General features: G+C 35.0%; 1 protein-coding gene across 8 annotated transcripts in view; it reads left to right on the top strand.

Annotated features, from left to right (window-relative positions):
- Positions 1–17314, top strand: part of PMCA (plasma membrane calcium-transporting ATPase 3) — a 198763-nt gene that overhangs the window by 83545 nt on the left and 97904 nt on the right. The window contains exon 1 of one of the 8 annotated variants that reach the window (XM_088191130.1): positions 10029–10082. The exons of the other annotated variants lie outside the window; for them this stretch is intronic. The gene's annotated coding sequence lies outside the window, so the exon portion shown is untranslated. Of the gene's footprint in view, positions 1–10028; positions 10083–17314 lie in introns of those variants that run through there. 8 annotated transcript variants of the gene reach the window in all.

The following is a 17314-nucleotide window of genomic DNA, read 5'->3' as shown; positions in this document are numbered from 1 at the left end:
CAATATTTCAACGAGCTTTTCACACTAACCGATATTTTCGCCGTCGAGCTTTCGCTCTGACGCTCGCGTGTTTTTTTTCTCTCGCGCGCGCTTTTAACTTTGCTTTTTTTTTGTTTAATACTCTACTACCGTATCGACCAGCGTGTTACAATATTATTTATGTTTGTTTCTATGTTTTTTAACATCGTCCAGGTTTATTCGGCTTTTTTCGCGCTCGCTCTCCGCGGAGCTTTATCGATCCGCCTCGGGCGATGGCAGATGGGGGCGCCCCTGGCGGCCGGCGCCGGCAGTACCCGAAACGGAGCCTTCAGAAAAGGCTTTCGGGGAGGCAGACCCACGGGTCAGAATCGCCGGGAACTAACAATATATCGCAAGGCCCAAAGCTCACCCCCGAGGCACCCCCGAGTTGCAGCGGGACGTCGAGCGGTCACGTGACTGGCTTTCTGAACTTGGAGATGAGTTTTGTAATGAATGTGTTGATGCTAAAATAGGTTTTAACTCATTGATTATACCCAAAATCATATGCGTTTTTGGCTTTATACGATCTTAAATGTCGATATAAAATTCCATAGTTATCTAGCAAGATCTGAATTTAATCAACATGCCTATTTTTCAAGCCTTGTTGTCGATTAAACCAACATCGACACAAAACGAGAGTAATTTTTCCACTTTCGAAAGTTTTTTTTAAGAATGTTTGATTCTTTTTTAGATGACGTGTTTTTTAAAGGGTTATTTTAAGAATAATATGTAATAATGCATATGCAATACTTTACAGTATTACATATTTTTTTCAGTTTCATTTCATTAGGAAGTCGAGAATTCTCATTTCATTGTATCACAACTCAAACATCATTGAGTTGTGATCCAGTTATGTAAGGACCGGATCAGCTGGCACTTGAGGTCGGTCAACGAGAAGATTATTTTCTCGTCGACCGACCAACTAGTTCTTCGTACAAGTCCAGATCCCAAGCGTATGTAGTTTGCAGCTCAAACCTTAACCTTTAAATAAGTAAACCTTGAAATCTGAACTTTTATATAGTGACGCAATTTCGTAATTTTTCATACGCTTCACGAACAGATGTCAGATTTAAATTCTGAATTTGATATTCTTCTCACGATTTCTACTACCCTGAATACGTTTTCATTTCTGATATAACATAGTTCGCGATTACGGCGAGAAACGCTAACAACGATCGTTGTTGACGTCACAATGCTCGAAAAGGTAAATTAATTTGAGTACTTGTTGTGTAACATGGACCGGTGTATATGTGACTTACGTCTGGACGGCGGCTTCTGTCACGTACAGCCGACATATTTGTGCGCGATCGAAAAATGTGCCAAATAATCGCATTTTTTAAATTGTCATATTATTAATATTACGCTACTGATAATTATAAATGTGTGGGCACTCACCAATACAATATCAGTGAAAACTTTTCGGTCGTAAATATTCAACTTACGTAAAATCTTTGTCGGCTTTTACAAAATGCCATAAGGCATAAAAATGATACTTCAGAATACGAACACCACATCTGTGTCTATCCTAGAATTTGTCGCCATCGATTCTAAATAAGAATTCGTTATGGTGTGGCATTTCTATAAGCCGATCTAGGAAAATGCATAAGGATATTCGAAACGATTTTTTTTAACAAAATCAAGTACCACTAATTATTTTTTAATTATTTAATTTTATATGAAAAAAATATAATAACGATATCTGTTCAAAAATATAAATAATCCCTTTTGGTGCCCTAAAATGTTCAAAGATGTCAGTAAGTCTGTTGAAGTCCCCGATTAGCATGTGGTATTATAACTTGACCACGTGACCACGATGCAGCGCTCGACGTGCGTGTTAACCATAGGACGCCTACGCGCATACTAAAATTTAACCGAGCTACTCGTTCTATCTCAGTTTGCGAAAAACCATATCATTATCTCTCCCACTCTCGTCACTTAACACGCGAGAAAGCGAAAGGGGAAGTATCTCACCGCTCGCGCTCGAAAGAGCAGCTCCGACCTCGGATCCTTTGACTTCGGTCCGTTTGCCGACAATGTTCGGAAGCGCTCGAAGCTAGCCAAGTCGTCTGAATTACCCCCACTTTACCTCCCGTTCTTGGTAACCTCGGACAACTTCCGAGAGATTTTAGACCGAACTCGACCGAAGTAACTCACTATATTCTCCGTCCTTGGCCAACCTTGGCCAACTTCCAGAGAGTAGTGCAGGCATAACAGTTAAAGAGTTAATCCTTTGACTGCTATGATGTAACAATGTCATGAATGTGCATTTACATTATTGCCTATGACTATCTAAGCTTATGTAATACACACAATTTATACGAATATCTTTAGCAATATTTAATGAAATATGGTCTTTCAAGTGAAAATATTGTTATTTTATAAACATATTATATTTCTTTAACTCTTTCGTAATATTCGTATTTTTTTACAATATGCGTAAAACAAGACAATTGACGTGAATTAATATATTAAGCAGATGTTTTCAATATGTAACGTCAAGGAATTCAATAGTTAAATGGTTTATGCAATAGCAAATATATAATATACACATGTGTTTTTAGGCATCTGACCGTTTTTACGTAGATAAAGTAGCGGCAAGCACAGATATATATTTTATGATCTGGAAATAATGTTATAAAAAAGGTCTAGTCTTAAAATTATATGGCTAGCTATATAAATAAGTTGATGATATCAAAATATATGCAAAATTCTCAATATAATCTTATCCGATATTGAATGACACACATTTGCGTCATCGGCTCTTAATGAAATATTTTTTAAACACTTATTCAATACATATTTTTACAAAAAACGCATGATTATACGACTGGCCTTTAAAATAACATTGCATAATTATTCAGCTGTAGTTTGATTACTTACTACTGTTTTATTGTCAAAAATATTTTTGTACACTAACATATAATAATAATTTAAATATCTCGAAACTATTATGTTAGCTTCTGTTTCTGTCTTTAATTAGTTGAATATACATACATATGTATGTAAAAATATCATTATGCCCAATGTTTAGCCAGAAACTTGTTGTTCAATTATAATTATATTTCTACTGATCAATCCAACATATTGCTAAAAAGCTCTTCGTCTACGACTTCCAATTTATTTTTGCTGTGCTACTTATTATATATAAATATGCTTCAACGCAGATTTTATATATTTTTTTGTTAAAATATATATTCGAGTATTTTCAATTCGAATCAATCTTATTATTCGTAATACATATGTATTTAAAAACTCCAAATACTTGTCGATTCCTTCTACGCCTTCAACTTGATTTATTGCACACGCGTCGTTAAACGGACTGAGAATGGCATTTATCATTAGATTGCCAAAAAATACAGAAATTCGGCGGTTTTTCGGTGGTGGTCTTTTTTTGCGATGATTGATTCATGGCTTCCAGGGCAGGCTAAGGGGCTATAATCTGGCCCCATTGTTGTGAAGAAAAAATGTTTTAATTAAGGCCCGAACGAATCCGAACATTTTTTCGTGTTCAAATTGTCGAAAGAATGTCTTTTGTTCTGCGAGGGAGGGTGGGCGTGCGAAGCTTTCATCCCCTATATAAATGATGTCGTACCCTGAAATAATATTAAAGAAAATCTGCAATGAAAATAAAGGAATAAGAGCATTGTAGCATCATAAGGAAATTAAAAATATGAAAGTAATGTATAATGACTTTTAGTGAATCGCTTTGCCTCGCCACCGCAGCAAGTTATTATATGTAAAATAAATATATCTGTAAGCTGTCGGTCCTTCACTATCGCGAGGTACCGCAGCTAGTGAATATATGAATACCGGATCCTTAACTTTTTTTGTTATACATAAATATTATATATAATACATATGTGTACAATACAATTATTGTTATTTATCTGTAGAGGAGATATTTTATTAACAACGAATAACACAAAATTCGAACTTATCATTATCTTTTATTATATATTTAAAAGTATAGTTTCCATATTTTTTTTTAATTAAGGTGATTTTCTTTTATCGGTTGCAACTCAGTATCAATTTCAGGTGTAATTGAAACCTTGAAATATCTTATCAGATTTATCACCCTTAATGTCATTGCCATTGCGACCAATGAACTTTATTGTTGCTGCGACATTGAAGAATATTGTGTCAGGAATTAAGGGTTCATATATTTGGTTCTATAGTGTGTAGGATATTACACATGAAAAACAAGAAACTTTAATAATACGGTGACAATCTTTCAGCATCTTAAATATGCGTTTAATTAATTGTGTGACATCTTCTGGACCTACCCGTATATTATATAAAAGCCAATCTTAATTTTGCATGCGCAGAAAGTCCTAAGACAAACTTAAGCGCCACTATTACAATGCTCACCCTTTCCACGTCCACAACAATAGTTTTTGTTTACCGCGGGGTTGATTTAACGCGCTCTGGGGCGTGCGTAAAGTCCTATATCAAGTTTTGACGTGACGGTCGTAAATTATTGTATTCGTTTCTATATTATCTTGTATTTAGGTATACTATATATATGTAAGCATAGAATATTCGCTAAATATTAAATATAAACGTACTTTGAAAGTGAAGAATGGTCAGAATTTTTTTTTGTATTTTACTTATAAATGCTTAAAAATTCATGATTTTGTTTTGGTATTGACCTGGCTTTTGTGTCAGAACCGTCTTATTTAATTTAAGATATTTTTTAAATATTGATGTTGTGAAAGTTTGCAGTTCTTGATGTGTGGTCGTGTCTGAAATATAATTTGCTCATTGAGGCGCCGTGTAACAGTTTTTATACACACACCCCCTCCAGAGGGAGATTTAGGGCTCGTCCACTTTTTCTGCCACAATCATTTACTGATCTGGTGCAGGCATTCGTGTAGGTTTGGAACGCTACTATAATGCATTCCAAGCCATAAAATACAATACTACTTGTATTTCCTATAATTATGATAGTCTATTGTGATCTATTGTCATTTCATAAAATTATGATTTACTGACATTTTTTATGACAGTACAAAAGATCTACCAACCTGCCGACGTTTATGACTTACTAGCGTAAGATTTAGATTGTAAATTTAACTAAAAGCGAGTTCAATATTGCTGCGATTGAGTAATAATCGCTATTATTTTTCTTGTATCTTACAAATCATAAATATTAGAGAAAAAATCGTTTCAACGAACAAATCAGCCGTTTGATATCTCACAGCCAGTGGGCATTTAAAAACGAGCTCGTTTTTATTTAGGCCACACTGTTAGCTCGAGCTCTTTCGTATGTATATGTACGTAACGGTTAATTTTCCTTATGTCGCTCCTCCTTTACGTACGTGTTATTACTTTTTCGCTACTTTCAACCCCCTATTTATATATATGGTGTATTACAGCGAAACGGCTTACATCCTCGATTTCGGCGAAACCGCCGCGTGTTGTTCGAAAACCATAAAAGAGGATCGAACCATAAGAATATTGAAGTAGTTTTACGTCGTTACTTTTACGTTGTGAGTACAATATTGAAAAGAATTTTTGGTGACGGTGCGTTTTTGAATCATAACCCAATGTTGACCTTACGGTCGCCTCTATTGTTAGAGATCTCTTGAATTTTGCCACAAAAAATACATTCAAAACTGAGATAGAATTATAATATTGTATATAACTATAACAATAGTGAAATTTGCGATAAGATATAAATTGGGGAATAGAAAAAAAACAATACCCTGTGTACTTACACATACCGGTACCGCCCCTCAAGGCGACCGACCATTGACATGACAAATTGTAAAGCACGCGTTGCACACTGTGTTAGTTTTATTGGGTAACAAGCCATAATAATTCCTCTGTTCCCCAGGCGAAGCCCATACACATGTTTTAGCTCCTGTCTAGATTATAAACAAAATGTGGCCAAATTTGCACAGAATGCTTTAAATCACATCTAGGCAATCCCTGAGGAAAATATTCATTGAAGTTATTGGTCCATTATTAACAATTTTGTTTATATTAATTTTAACAAGATTTAATGTTGATGAAAAATAATATAGTTATTTTTTATACGGTTTAATTTTAATCTTACCGAAAGAGCGAGTCAAGTAGTGAAATGGCCGACGGAACATCTCTGACTCGGCATTTTTATTAAAACGATGCATTTCTCTGCTTTTGAGTTTCGAAGGAGAAAAAGGTAGACGTTCACTGAAGCTCCTCTCGCAAAAATTGCAGCGCTCAGAAGACAGGTGAATAAAAATACTGCTCACTGTCTGGATTCTATGGGGAAAGGTTTTTAGGAAAATAAAATTGTGCGGTTTCTCTTGCAAGAAGTATTCGTTCGCAAATATCTCTATTCTGCAAAATATGTTTTGTAAACTTTGTGTACTGGATTGAGCTTGACTTTAATGCATTGCTTTTATTTTATGGATATGCCTTGACATATAAACCCAATGAGACATACCGTTGCTGTTATTTTTCTGTATTAATTTTCAGTCAAAACATATCGTTGAAATTTAGATAAAAGTCGCTTTACACCTCTGAAATAATAAGTATATAATTTTCAAATTTAAACTGCACTATCCCTAAAAGAATACAAAAATATTGTATTATATAATATATATGACGCTATAAATGTTGTTTTTATTACCGTTGTTAATCTTATCTTTATTACCAATATTATTATTATATTTAGCCCAAATCGTTAATAACACATTTTCAAATTGATATGATTAATTTTAACTTATCTTAATATCATTTTAAACAGTTTCCATCGTTATGTTTTAAATTCCTGTATAATTTTATGGTATTTTTTAAAGATGTTATCGGTAATTTAATATACTGTGGCGAACAAACACAACGTTGCGTTGATTTAATGTGACAAAAATGATCATCCATCAACAAGGAAACAAGATAATAGCGTAATGCCTGCACTACACTCTAGAAGTTGGCCAAGGTTGGCCAAGGAGGAAGAATATAGTGGGTTACTTCGGTCGAATTCGGTTCTGCCCGCTCTAAAATCTCTCGGAAGTTATCCGAGGTTACCGAGAACGGGAGGTAAAGTGGGGGTAATTCAGTCGACTTGGCCATCTTCGAGCGCTTCCGAACATTGTCGGCAAACGGACCGAAGTCGGAGCTGCTCTTTCGAGTGCGAGCGGTGAGATACTTCCTCTTTCGCTCTTTCGCGTGTTAAGTGACGAGAGTAAGAGAGATAATGATATGGTTTTTCGCAAACTGAGATAGAACGAGTAACTCGTTTCAATTTCAGTATGCGCGTAGGCGTCCTATGGTTAACACGCACGTCGAGCGCTGCATCGTAATCACGTGGTCAAGTTATAATACCACATGCTTATCGGGGACTTCAACAGACTCTTACTGACATCTTTGAATATTTTATGGCACCAAAAGGGATTAATTATATTTTTGATAGCATATTCTTCTAACAGATATCGTTATTATATTTTTTTTTATATAAAATTAAATAATTAGTGGTACTAGATTTTGTTAAAAAAATCGTTTCGAATATCCTTATGTATTTTCCTAGATCGGCTTATATAAATGTCACACCATAACGAATTCTTATTTAGAATCGATGGCGACAAATTCTAAGATAGTCACAGATGTGTTGTTCGCATTTGAAGTATAATTTTTATGCCTTATTGCATTTTGCAAAAGCCGACAAAGACTTTGCGTAAATTGAATATTTACGACCGAAAAGTTTTCACTGATATTGTATTGGTGAGTGCCACACAAACATTTATAATTATCAGTAGCGTAATTTTAATAATATGACAATTTAAAAATTGCGATTATTTGGCACATGTTTTGATTGCGCGCAAATATGCCGACTGTACGTGACAGCAGCCGCCGTGCGAACGTCGTTCACGTATAACTTTATTACGAATAGTATAACTTTATTATAAATAAAATATTTAGTAGTGGTAGATATTTTTTTAAGAATTACTTTAATAACTTCATTAGTCCTATACAATTTGAATAATTGTATACATATTATTTTCTTGTAGACGTGCCTGACATGTCTGTGAAGATCGGGTGAATTATGGATTTCGTACTTCTCAGCTGCAGCAAGGTTGACGTGAAGGGAGAATCGGCTGTTTTTTCGAACTTTATAATTCAGAGTCCATTTTAATGACGATTTCAAACAAACTAAAATACGTCTCGAATGTAAGGCCTATAATATAATATTCTTCACAATGAAACAGAGATGACTTGACCAAAGAACTGCGTTAATAATTGGAAATATTGCACGGCTATCTAATACGATATTTGTATTATATAGCCGTGCCACTAAAAAAATACTCTTTGTTTGGAAAAGACGCGCGTTGGACGATAAATTTTAATAATATTGTAATTCTACCATTCGATTACCGATCGCCGGAGTGTTTCTTTTCTAAGGCGTGAACACATCTTGTGGTTGTGTTCAATAAGTGATGTAATTGGGTTTGAAATATTATAACAGTGCTTCCCAATTACTTTAATGTCACGTCCTCTAAATCTAAAATAATTAAGAAGGGTTTATTTGGCAGTAATTATTACAATTATAATACACATATTCATAATACGCAATATTCCTGCGCATCATGCGCTTACATCATCTTCTCTTTGTGTATAAATATATTTTAATATAATGTGTTATTATTTAACAGACTTAAATATGTAATATGGAAAAATATTCATGAGTGAATATTTGCACTTTCTACTGAATATTTTGGCGGCCCTCAATTTGGGAAGCACTGCTCTAGAGCTGTATTGAACCAGCATAAAAAATACGACACTTGATCATAGAAGGATAGACGCGATATATTGTAAAATTTATTTATTTATTTATTTATTAAAATTATAACCATCGTGACCTGACAGGCAAACCCAATGCGTCACGATAGTTAGAAGTACAAATACATCATAATAAATACAAATATAAACAAGACAAAACAACAGACACAATGCAAGAGAAAATGTCAATATTTCTATGGACAGAATTGAGCAGATAAATAGCCTTGGCCAGAGAAGAGTTGGCAAGTGCTCCAGACTTTACAGGCAAGAATAGTGGACGCGACCGAGAACTATAACCACCTTCTGGAGCCCACATTTGAAGCTGCTCGAGCACTGAAGGATTGTCTACGATGCCCTTGAGCAATTTCCAGAAGTGTTTAATTACATAATATAATAATAATACAATATGAAATTTTGCTGTGGTTTTTGTGGCGATTTTTGAGATAAAAATTGTTTGAGCACGTGTATTTCGATTAAAGGTACAATATGACATTGCTAAGTATGTTTTGATTATATTTGTTAATGGTATATATGTATAATATAATTAACTATATAAGCTAAATAATTCAAATAAATAATAAATTGCGTACCATGGTTACAATGTACACAAACAAAATTGTTATTTATTTTATTATATATTTTGAACCATGTTCTTAAAACGGTTAATACGTCCGCTGAAACTAAAATTAAGATTAATCTCCAGCTACAGAAAAGGTGATCGGTAATGTTTATAAATATTTTTAGTGGATGTGAAAATTTCAACAGTGAAGGCGGTGTATTAAAAAAATCTTGAACTTATGTTTGTATCAAATTAAATTAAACGTGTTTTGATTACCATCAACATTTACGATTGAAATCCCAAAATGATGGTTTAAAATTTAAATTAAACCGCTCGCAGGCGCTTAATCTTTTCTGAGCCTCACAATTTATAAATACGTATCAATAAATCTTTACGGTGAAATTGTTGTGTATGTGTTGAACGCGTAAATAAACGCCGGAAAGCTCTCATCAAACGCCGACAGATAATAACGTGGAACCTCTACCCCGGTTGTTTGTTCTGGACTCTGGGTTTTCTTTGCCCGGGGTTTTTAAGTCTCGGGCCTTTGTGTGCCAAGGACTTTAGCGCCCGTAAACGTCTAATTTAATGCCCCCCGAGGTGTGTGTCTGCGTTTTGTTAACCCGTTCGGCACTGAAAGAAAAATAGGGTTATGTATTTTTTAAATTAATTTTATGTTTTTTTTTCTTTACAGGTAATCAACTAATTCATACATCATTTATCGGTCAATCAACATTTACAAATTGGCGTAAGGTAATTTTTTTTATATATATATTATAGTATATTTTTACTTCTATTTAATTATGGAAAGTTCATCAAATTCACTTATACCCTTCGTAACTTTTCTTGATCTTTACCTTAGCGTTAATGTACCCAAATAAACTATAAAGGATCACAATAGTCCTACCGTAATTAACCGAGGGTATGTATTGTTCCTAGTTTGAAACCAATATATATAGCGTTGGTTAACCTTAACATTGTTTAATTTTGAATTTACTCTCACTCTTTGATGGATGGTTTAAATTATGATTTTGATGCGACTTTAATAAATAAATATATAAGGCACACATTCTCTCTTTTATGTAATACATTACATGCATGTGCGATCAAATTTATGACTCCCACTTACACGGTTACAATTAATCGCCCGAAGGCACTTTATGACCTGACCAGTAGCGATACATTCACGAGCGACGCATAAGAGAGATATTTTTCTTTAATTAACTTGAATAAACCCGACCGTGTAATATCTCTCGTGCGCGTACTACACTTAATTGGACAAATCGTTTATGCAAACGTCAGTTTTATGTATTAAGCGTTCGATTTGAACCTTGTGTTTAATTTTAAACCGCGCGGAGTAAGTTAAACCGCCAACGGCTAACAGAAATAACCCGTGAGTTATTTGCGCAACTCGGCCGACTTTTCGACTGCAATATTAGTTCAGAACAGACATAAAACGGTATGACGTCACAGGATATCTTTTGTTCGTCGGACGGCGGGGGGTGCCGCCGTAAACAGTTTCGAAACCGCTGATTTGTGGTCGGCGATAAACAATTCCGTCTTGATTTAGTTCGCTTTGTATAAATACAAGTTGTGTACATTTACCGCTTGAATGGGTTAATGTTGGCCGAAGGGCTGAACACACGCATCGAGTAATTTAGTATTTAGTGGTTAGGACATGCTATGTGGTTCACTTGCCATATACATATGTGAATCTCTAATATCAGATTTTTTAAAATAACGGACAAAAAATTAAATTAAAAATCAATTATGTATTTGGCGAAGGTGCTGCTAGTCAGAGAACTGTAAAGCGTTGATTAAAAACAATCGTACTGGTGATATTAACATATAAAATAAGCCCAGTGAAAAGCCATTGTTATAGCTAATCCACAAACAAATGATCAGATACTTGTTTCCCCTGCAACTGTCTCACAACAATAAAAAAAAGGTACGAACTTACCGAAAGACAAAAACAGCACGTTTCGAAGTGTTTTTTTATTAGGTGTCAGATACAATATGAAAGCATTTTTTAATAGTATCGCTACTTTCAATGAAAATTTGATTCTCTAAGATAACTAGAATTAATTAGGACAGTGATTAGACATCTTGAACGTACGAAGTGTGATAAAAAAGTACGTTGAATGAATTTTTATAGCAGCAACTGCTGATGCTACATCCATTTGAAGTATTAAGTCCGATAGCCTGATCCGTTGAGATTGTCAGTGTCAAATTTGAACAAGTTGCGCCTTGTCAGCCGGCTTCTAGAGCCGGAAGAGTTAGGTCGTGTTTACCGTGTATGTCACATGATCAGATTTTGTTCCAAAGGGAACAACTGTAAACTCCGAATATTACAAGGGCGTACTGGAAAGTTTGCGAAACGATGTACGCGGAAAGAGACCAGAAAAATGGGTCAATGGCTTCCTCCTTCATCACGACAACGCGCCATACCACACCTCGCTTCTTAACCGCGATATTTTTGTAAAAATGCGCTTTCTGGCTCTTCCCAAAAACCGTGCTAAAAAGAAAATGGTCTGCCACCATTCCCGACGAAGCAACTAAAAGCCTTCCAGAAATGCTTTCAATAGTCTAATATGCTAGTCAAGGAGAGTATTTTAAATGAGATTAATTCAAATTAGACGTAAGTTTATTACTTTGTTCGTAATAAAATTATTCACCGTACTTTTTGATCACACTTCGTGTGGTGCTATTCTGGGGAATTATTAATCGATTGTCTCTGAATCCGTCACGTGCAAAATACCTTAGCGTAATTTCAGTCATTTTTATTAAAAATTACAAAGGTACAAGTCGCTTGTGACAGCCCTGGCGACGTTGAAAAGTTAACATTTAATTTTTGCCATTTTATGAATGCTATAGAGAGGTTTTAATTTTAAACATTTTTCCATAAATGGCTCTATATATCTAAACAGTCTTATAATATCATTTTAAAGCATGAATGGGAGTTTTTGTGAAAGCTTCGTAGGAAGGCCGTGGCAATACAGTCGCGACTTGAGTGAGCTTCGTACGGCGTCCGTGGCATACAAAGGGTTAAACCAAGCAGACTCATATTATAGAGAAATTTAAACCTTGCATAAAAAGTATATATTTTAAGCATTAGATTTATTTATTCGAAGTACGAAATTCAATAATCGGTGATATTATAAAGTCGTGGTACTTTAGGAGGAGTCGGAGTCGTAAAAAATCTACAGACTCCGACTCCTTTTTATCATTTTTTAATTTGAATACGCTGAAGAGTGTTTATTTTCCGCGCTTAAAATAATCAAATTTGATTCAAGAGCTTCCATAAATAGAAGCAATTATTTTTTAAGATCTAATTCATGTTAAATCACGGATGAAAAAGATTAAATTTAGATTTAGTATTACTAAAGATTTAAGGTTAGATTTAGTCAACCTGGCAAAATAAAACCAATTTGTTATTTTTAATTAATTTAACGTATCGTTTTATTTAATATACATAGTTTTAATTAACGTAAATTATGTTTAACGTTTTGCTTATTAAATTTATTTTGTCTTCTTATTTTTATAAATATTGTATATCATTATAATAAATCAATAAAGGTGAATTAGGTTAACTTGGCCTTTTTTTTGCTTAATGATATTTTTAAATCATTTAATTTTATTTATAATTTGAGAATCTTTGACATTATTTTCATTGCTTAAAATTATAATCTTAGTAAAACTATTAAAATCGGAGTGGGTAAAATTTTAAATGACTGATTTAAACAAACAAGATTTTCATTCACAATACTATTTCTATAAATGAAACATATTTTTATAGCTTTTTATCTCACTAAAATAATCGGACACTTTATACGAAACAACCTACTATAATCATTACAGTAGTGCTATGGCATCTATCTGGAAAACATTGAATTTTATTACGATTTTTAACCATATTAAAAGGGTAGTCTTCCATCGCAATAATTGTCACTACAATACAATTAACGCCATACTCTTTTGCTATTTTATGAATCGTTATAAAATACAATGTTTTTAACAAAAAAAAAACTTTTAGCGCCGGGAAACGTAATATGTAAGTTAATTGAATTTTTTGCGTAGACGCGGGCTAAGCCATTTAGACGCAGGTGGAAACTAGTGAGAATTTTATTAGATTATATTACATATTGCGACAGACTATGAGGGCGAGATGATTTCTCCGAGCGGTAGTAGAGAAGTTGGCGCGGGGATGTTGTCCGTGGAAGATCCTTATGCCTGAACTATCCTCTGGAAGTTGGCCAAGGTTGACCAAAGACGGAGAATATAGTGGGTTACTTCGGTCGAGTTCGGTTCTGCCCGCTCTAAAATCTCTCGGAAGTTGTACGAGATTACCGAGAACGGGAGGTAAAGTGGGGGTAATTCAGTCGACATGGCCAGCTTCGAGCGCTTCCGAACATTGTCGGCTAACAGACCGAAGTCGGAGCTGCTCTTTCGAGCGCGAGCGGTGAGATACTTCCGCTTTCGCTCTCTCGCGTGTTAAGTGACGAGTGTGGGAGAGATAATGATATGGTTTTTCGCAAACTGAGATAGAACGAGTAACTCGGTTCAATTTCAGTATGCGCGTAGGCGTCCTATGGTCAACACGCACGTCGAGCGCTGCGTCGTAGTCACGTGGTCAAGTTATAATACCACATGCTTATCGGGGACTTCAACAGACTCTTACTGACATCTTTGAATATTTTAGGGCACCAAAAGGGATTAATTATATTTTTGATTGTATATTCTTCTAACAGATATCGTTATTATATTTTTTTTCATATAAATTTAAATAATTAAAAAATAATTAGTGGTACTTGATTTTGTTAAAAAAAATCGTTTCGAATATCCTATGTATTTTCCTAGATCGGCTTATATAAATGTCACACCATAACGTATTCTTATTTAGAATCGATGGCCACAAATTCTAGGATAGTCACAGATGTGGTGTTTGTATTCTGAAGAATCATTTTTATGCCTTATGGCATTCTGCAAAAGCCGACAAAGATTTTGCGTAGATTGAATAATTACGACCGAAAAGTTTTCACTGATATTGTATTGGTGAGTGCCCACACAATTTTTTATAATTATCAGTAGCGTAATTTTAATAATATGACAATTTAAAAATTGCGATTATTTGGCACATTTTTCGATCGCGCGCAAATACGTGACAGAAGCCGCCGTCCGGACGGCATATGAAATTTGCGACAGCGTGGTCGCTTACTCGAAGTCGTAGGTCGCGGATGACTTCAGTTGTATCTTCGGTTCGGACAACTTCCAGAGAGTGTAGTGCAAGCATTACAGTTCTGGTTGGTGTGGCAGTGACGGTATTGCGGAGGTTGATCCCTCTCTAGTACGAGCGTCCATGACAACATGTTGTCCGCGGGCGGACGGGCGTCTGCTAGTCTCTTCGAATGACTGCCCTCGCCTCATTGGAGTCCAGGCTGAATACTTATATTTAGGGCTGCAAAGCTTGCTGATCCAGCCAATCGTTGCACTCGCTTCTTAAAACAACGAAATAAGTATACGCCTTTATTGATGGATATCTCTGAGGATGAATTGTGTAACGGGAATGTGTGGCCTTACGGTTATACATTGTTGTAACAAAGAAATATTCATTCAATGCACCGGAGAATCCTTGCGTGCTATTTATGAGATACCCTTATTTTTCTAGTCATAACGAACTTTTTAAAAAAAAATTATAACACAACTATTTGTATATGAATCTGTGTTTATTATTCAAAGAGTATTTTATAATTTATTATAACTTTACGAATACATTTAAATAGTAAACGATAAAATAAGAATAGATATGTGTATCATTACAGCATTGAAATTCGTAATAGGTATGGCTTCAGTCTAATGGAATATTGTAGTCAGTATTGCCAATGTTGTTTGCTTGCTATGTAAAACTGACATAACATACATATTATATCAACAAATCCAATGTATAATGCAAAGTGAAACCATATCACTTGATTCATAACCAGACATGAATTGGAGTCAAACATACATGTAAATTTAAATTATACTATATTATAATATGTATTTTTTTTTGTAAATTGGGGTTAATTTAATACAGTAAATTAACATGTATATCCTTTGTCTTTCCACTCCACTATGCGTAGGCATAATTAATTTTTGGCAAACACGACTAAAACGCCGTTAAGTCTCAAGTAGGCTCTTGTTAGTCGCTTGTAGCTGCAGCGACTGGAGGGTGGTGGTTAAAGGGGTTGCAACGTCCGTTATTATGTGGACGCTCGTTAATTTCTGTTCTAATCCTTTTGAGTTCAAAATAATAGCTCATAAACTTAGAGACAAAGTGAATGTCGTTCTATTATATGCGATGCAGTGGTTCTCGACCCTTATGCTACTTTGGAGTGTTAAAAGTGTTAAAAGATTAGTATATTATAAAAGCTGAAAACACGCATATAAAAAATGTGATATTCTTACTCCGTTTTAGTGTAAGAACTAGTTAAAATTCAGGACTTGCCATAAAAGAGTTTTAAATTTAAATCGCATGTGTAAGGATGGAAAATCGCATTATCATTCCCTTATATGTAAGAAACAAAATTTATTTTGTAGTCCGAAGCAATCTATTCTGAGATAAGAACAAGTTAATAATATTTTATTTTTATAAGTATATAAATTCACTGTTATGTTAGTATCTATAACAGCACTCCATCGAATATGGCATGATATATGATGTGTCAAATAGTACATTTCTGGGATCGCAAAACCACGTGTTGCCTCACTCGCTTTTTTTTTATTATACAGTTTTACCACTCGGCGTAATAGCCAGTCAGTTGTTTCCCCTTGCGAAGTTTGAGGGCTTCGGATCGAATCTGACATTTACGACACGACAACTACTCACATTTCGCCGGGACGAAGACAGACGCAGGTCGTAAAGCGAGATGACTTTATCATCATCGAGTCCCGCATGTTCCCGATTACGGCCACGCTTAGCGAGCGTGAAGCAGATAGCCCGGCTAGCTAGCAGCCCTTTCGCTCGTTAACCTTTGACCTTTTGACGAAATCGCGTTATCTCTATGAAGGGATGGAAGGTAGGGTAGGTGGCACGCGCGTTTGGAAAATCGCATTAAGCGCAGACGTAAAATATTCGCCGTGATCGAAAAACCGCGACATTCGGTAAAGATTTTGCGGTTAATCGATAAAACCTAATTTCTGTGCAAATTCGTGTTAGCGTTCGAGATTATTTTTATAGTTAATTAACCGACGTTTCATGTACGAGTCTGATATCTAACGCGTTGCTTAAGCAGAAGCATTTTCGTATTTTGTTTAAGCCAAAGGGGTGTGACTTTGCAGCCAAATAGACGCCGGAAAAACTGGTAACAATTTATTTTATAAACATATAAATTGACACATGTAGAAATGGCAGATTTTGTAAGTCGGAATATTCGCTGGCATGTCGAGTTGTATTATTGCCGGTTGTAATTTCGGAACAGCTGCCGTGACTCCGTGGCGTTCGCGTCTCTCCTAATATGACCAAGTGTCGTTTTTTTCATAATACTGGTTCAACACAGCTCTGTCGAATCGCAGATGAGTATATTTGCGACCCAATTGCATCACTTACTGGACACAACCACAAAATGTATTCATGCCTTAAAAGATAAACTGTCCAGATGGTCACTCCAGGATTAGTAATTAAAGGGTATAATAACATTATTATTAAAATTGATTGTCCAACGCGCGTCCTTTCCAAACAAAGAGTATTTTTTCGGTGATACTTATAGTGAATTAACGTCTCGGGACGAATACCGTATTAGATAGCCGTGCAATATTTGCAATTATATCTATGTCATCTTTGGAAGTAACAATTGTCATTGTGTTTTAACCTGAAACCCAAATATTTTAACCTTAAACTTTATTATGGATTCTTTTACTAATGAGACACAAATTCGTACTATTATCATATTAGTCTCTATCGGCTCATGGCGGTACAGTCATTGTTCAATTCAAGGGGAGATT

Source organism: Plectrocnemia conspersa, unplaced genomic scaffold (assembly GCF_051122295.1).
Source record: "Plectrocnemia conspersa isolate PC_06_02 unplaced genomic scaffold, ASM5112229v1 ptg000008l, whole genome shotgun sequence".
Classification (NCBI taxonomy): Eukaryota; Metazoa; Arthropoda; class Insecta; order Trichoptera; family Polycentropodidae; genus Plectrocnemia; species Plectrocnemia conspersa.
This window is presented reverse-complemented; position numbering and strand designations above follow the sequence as displayed.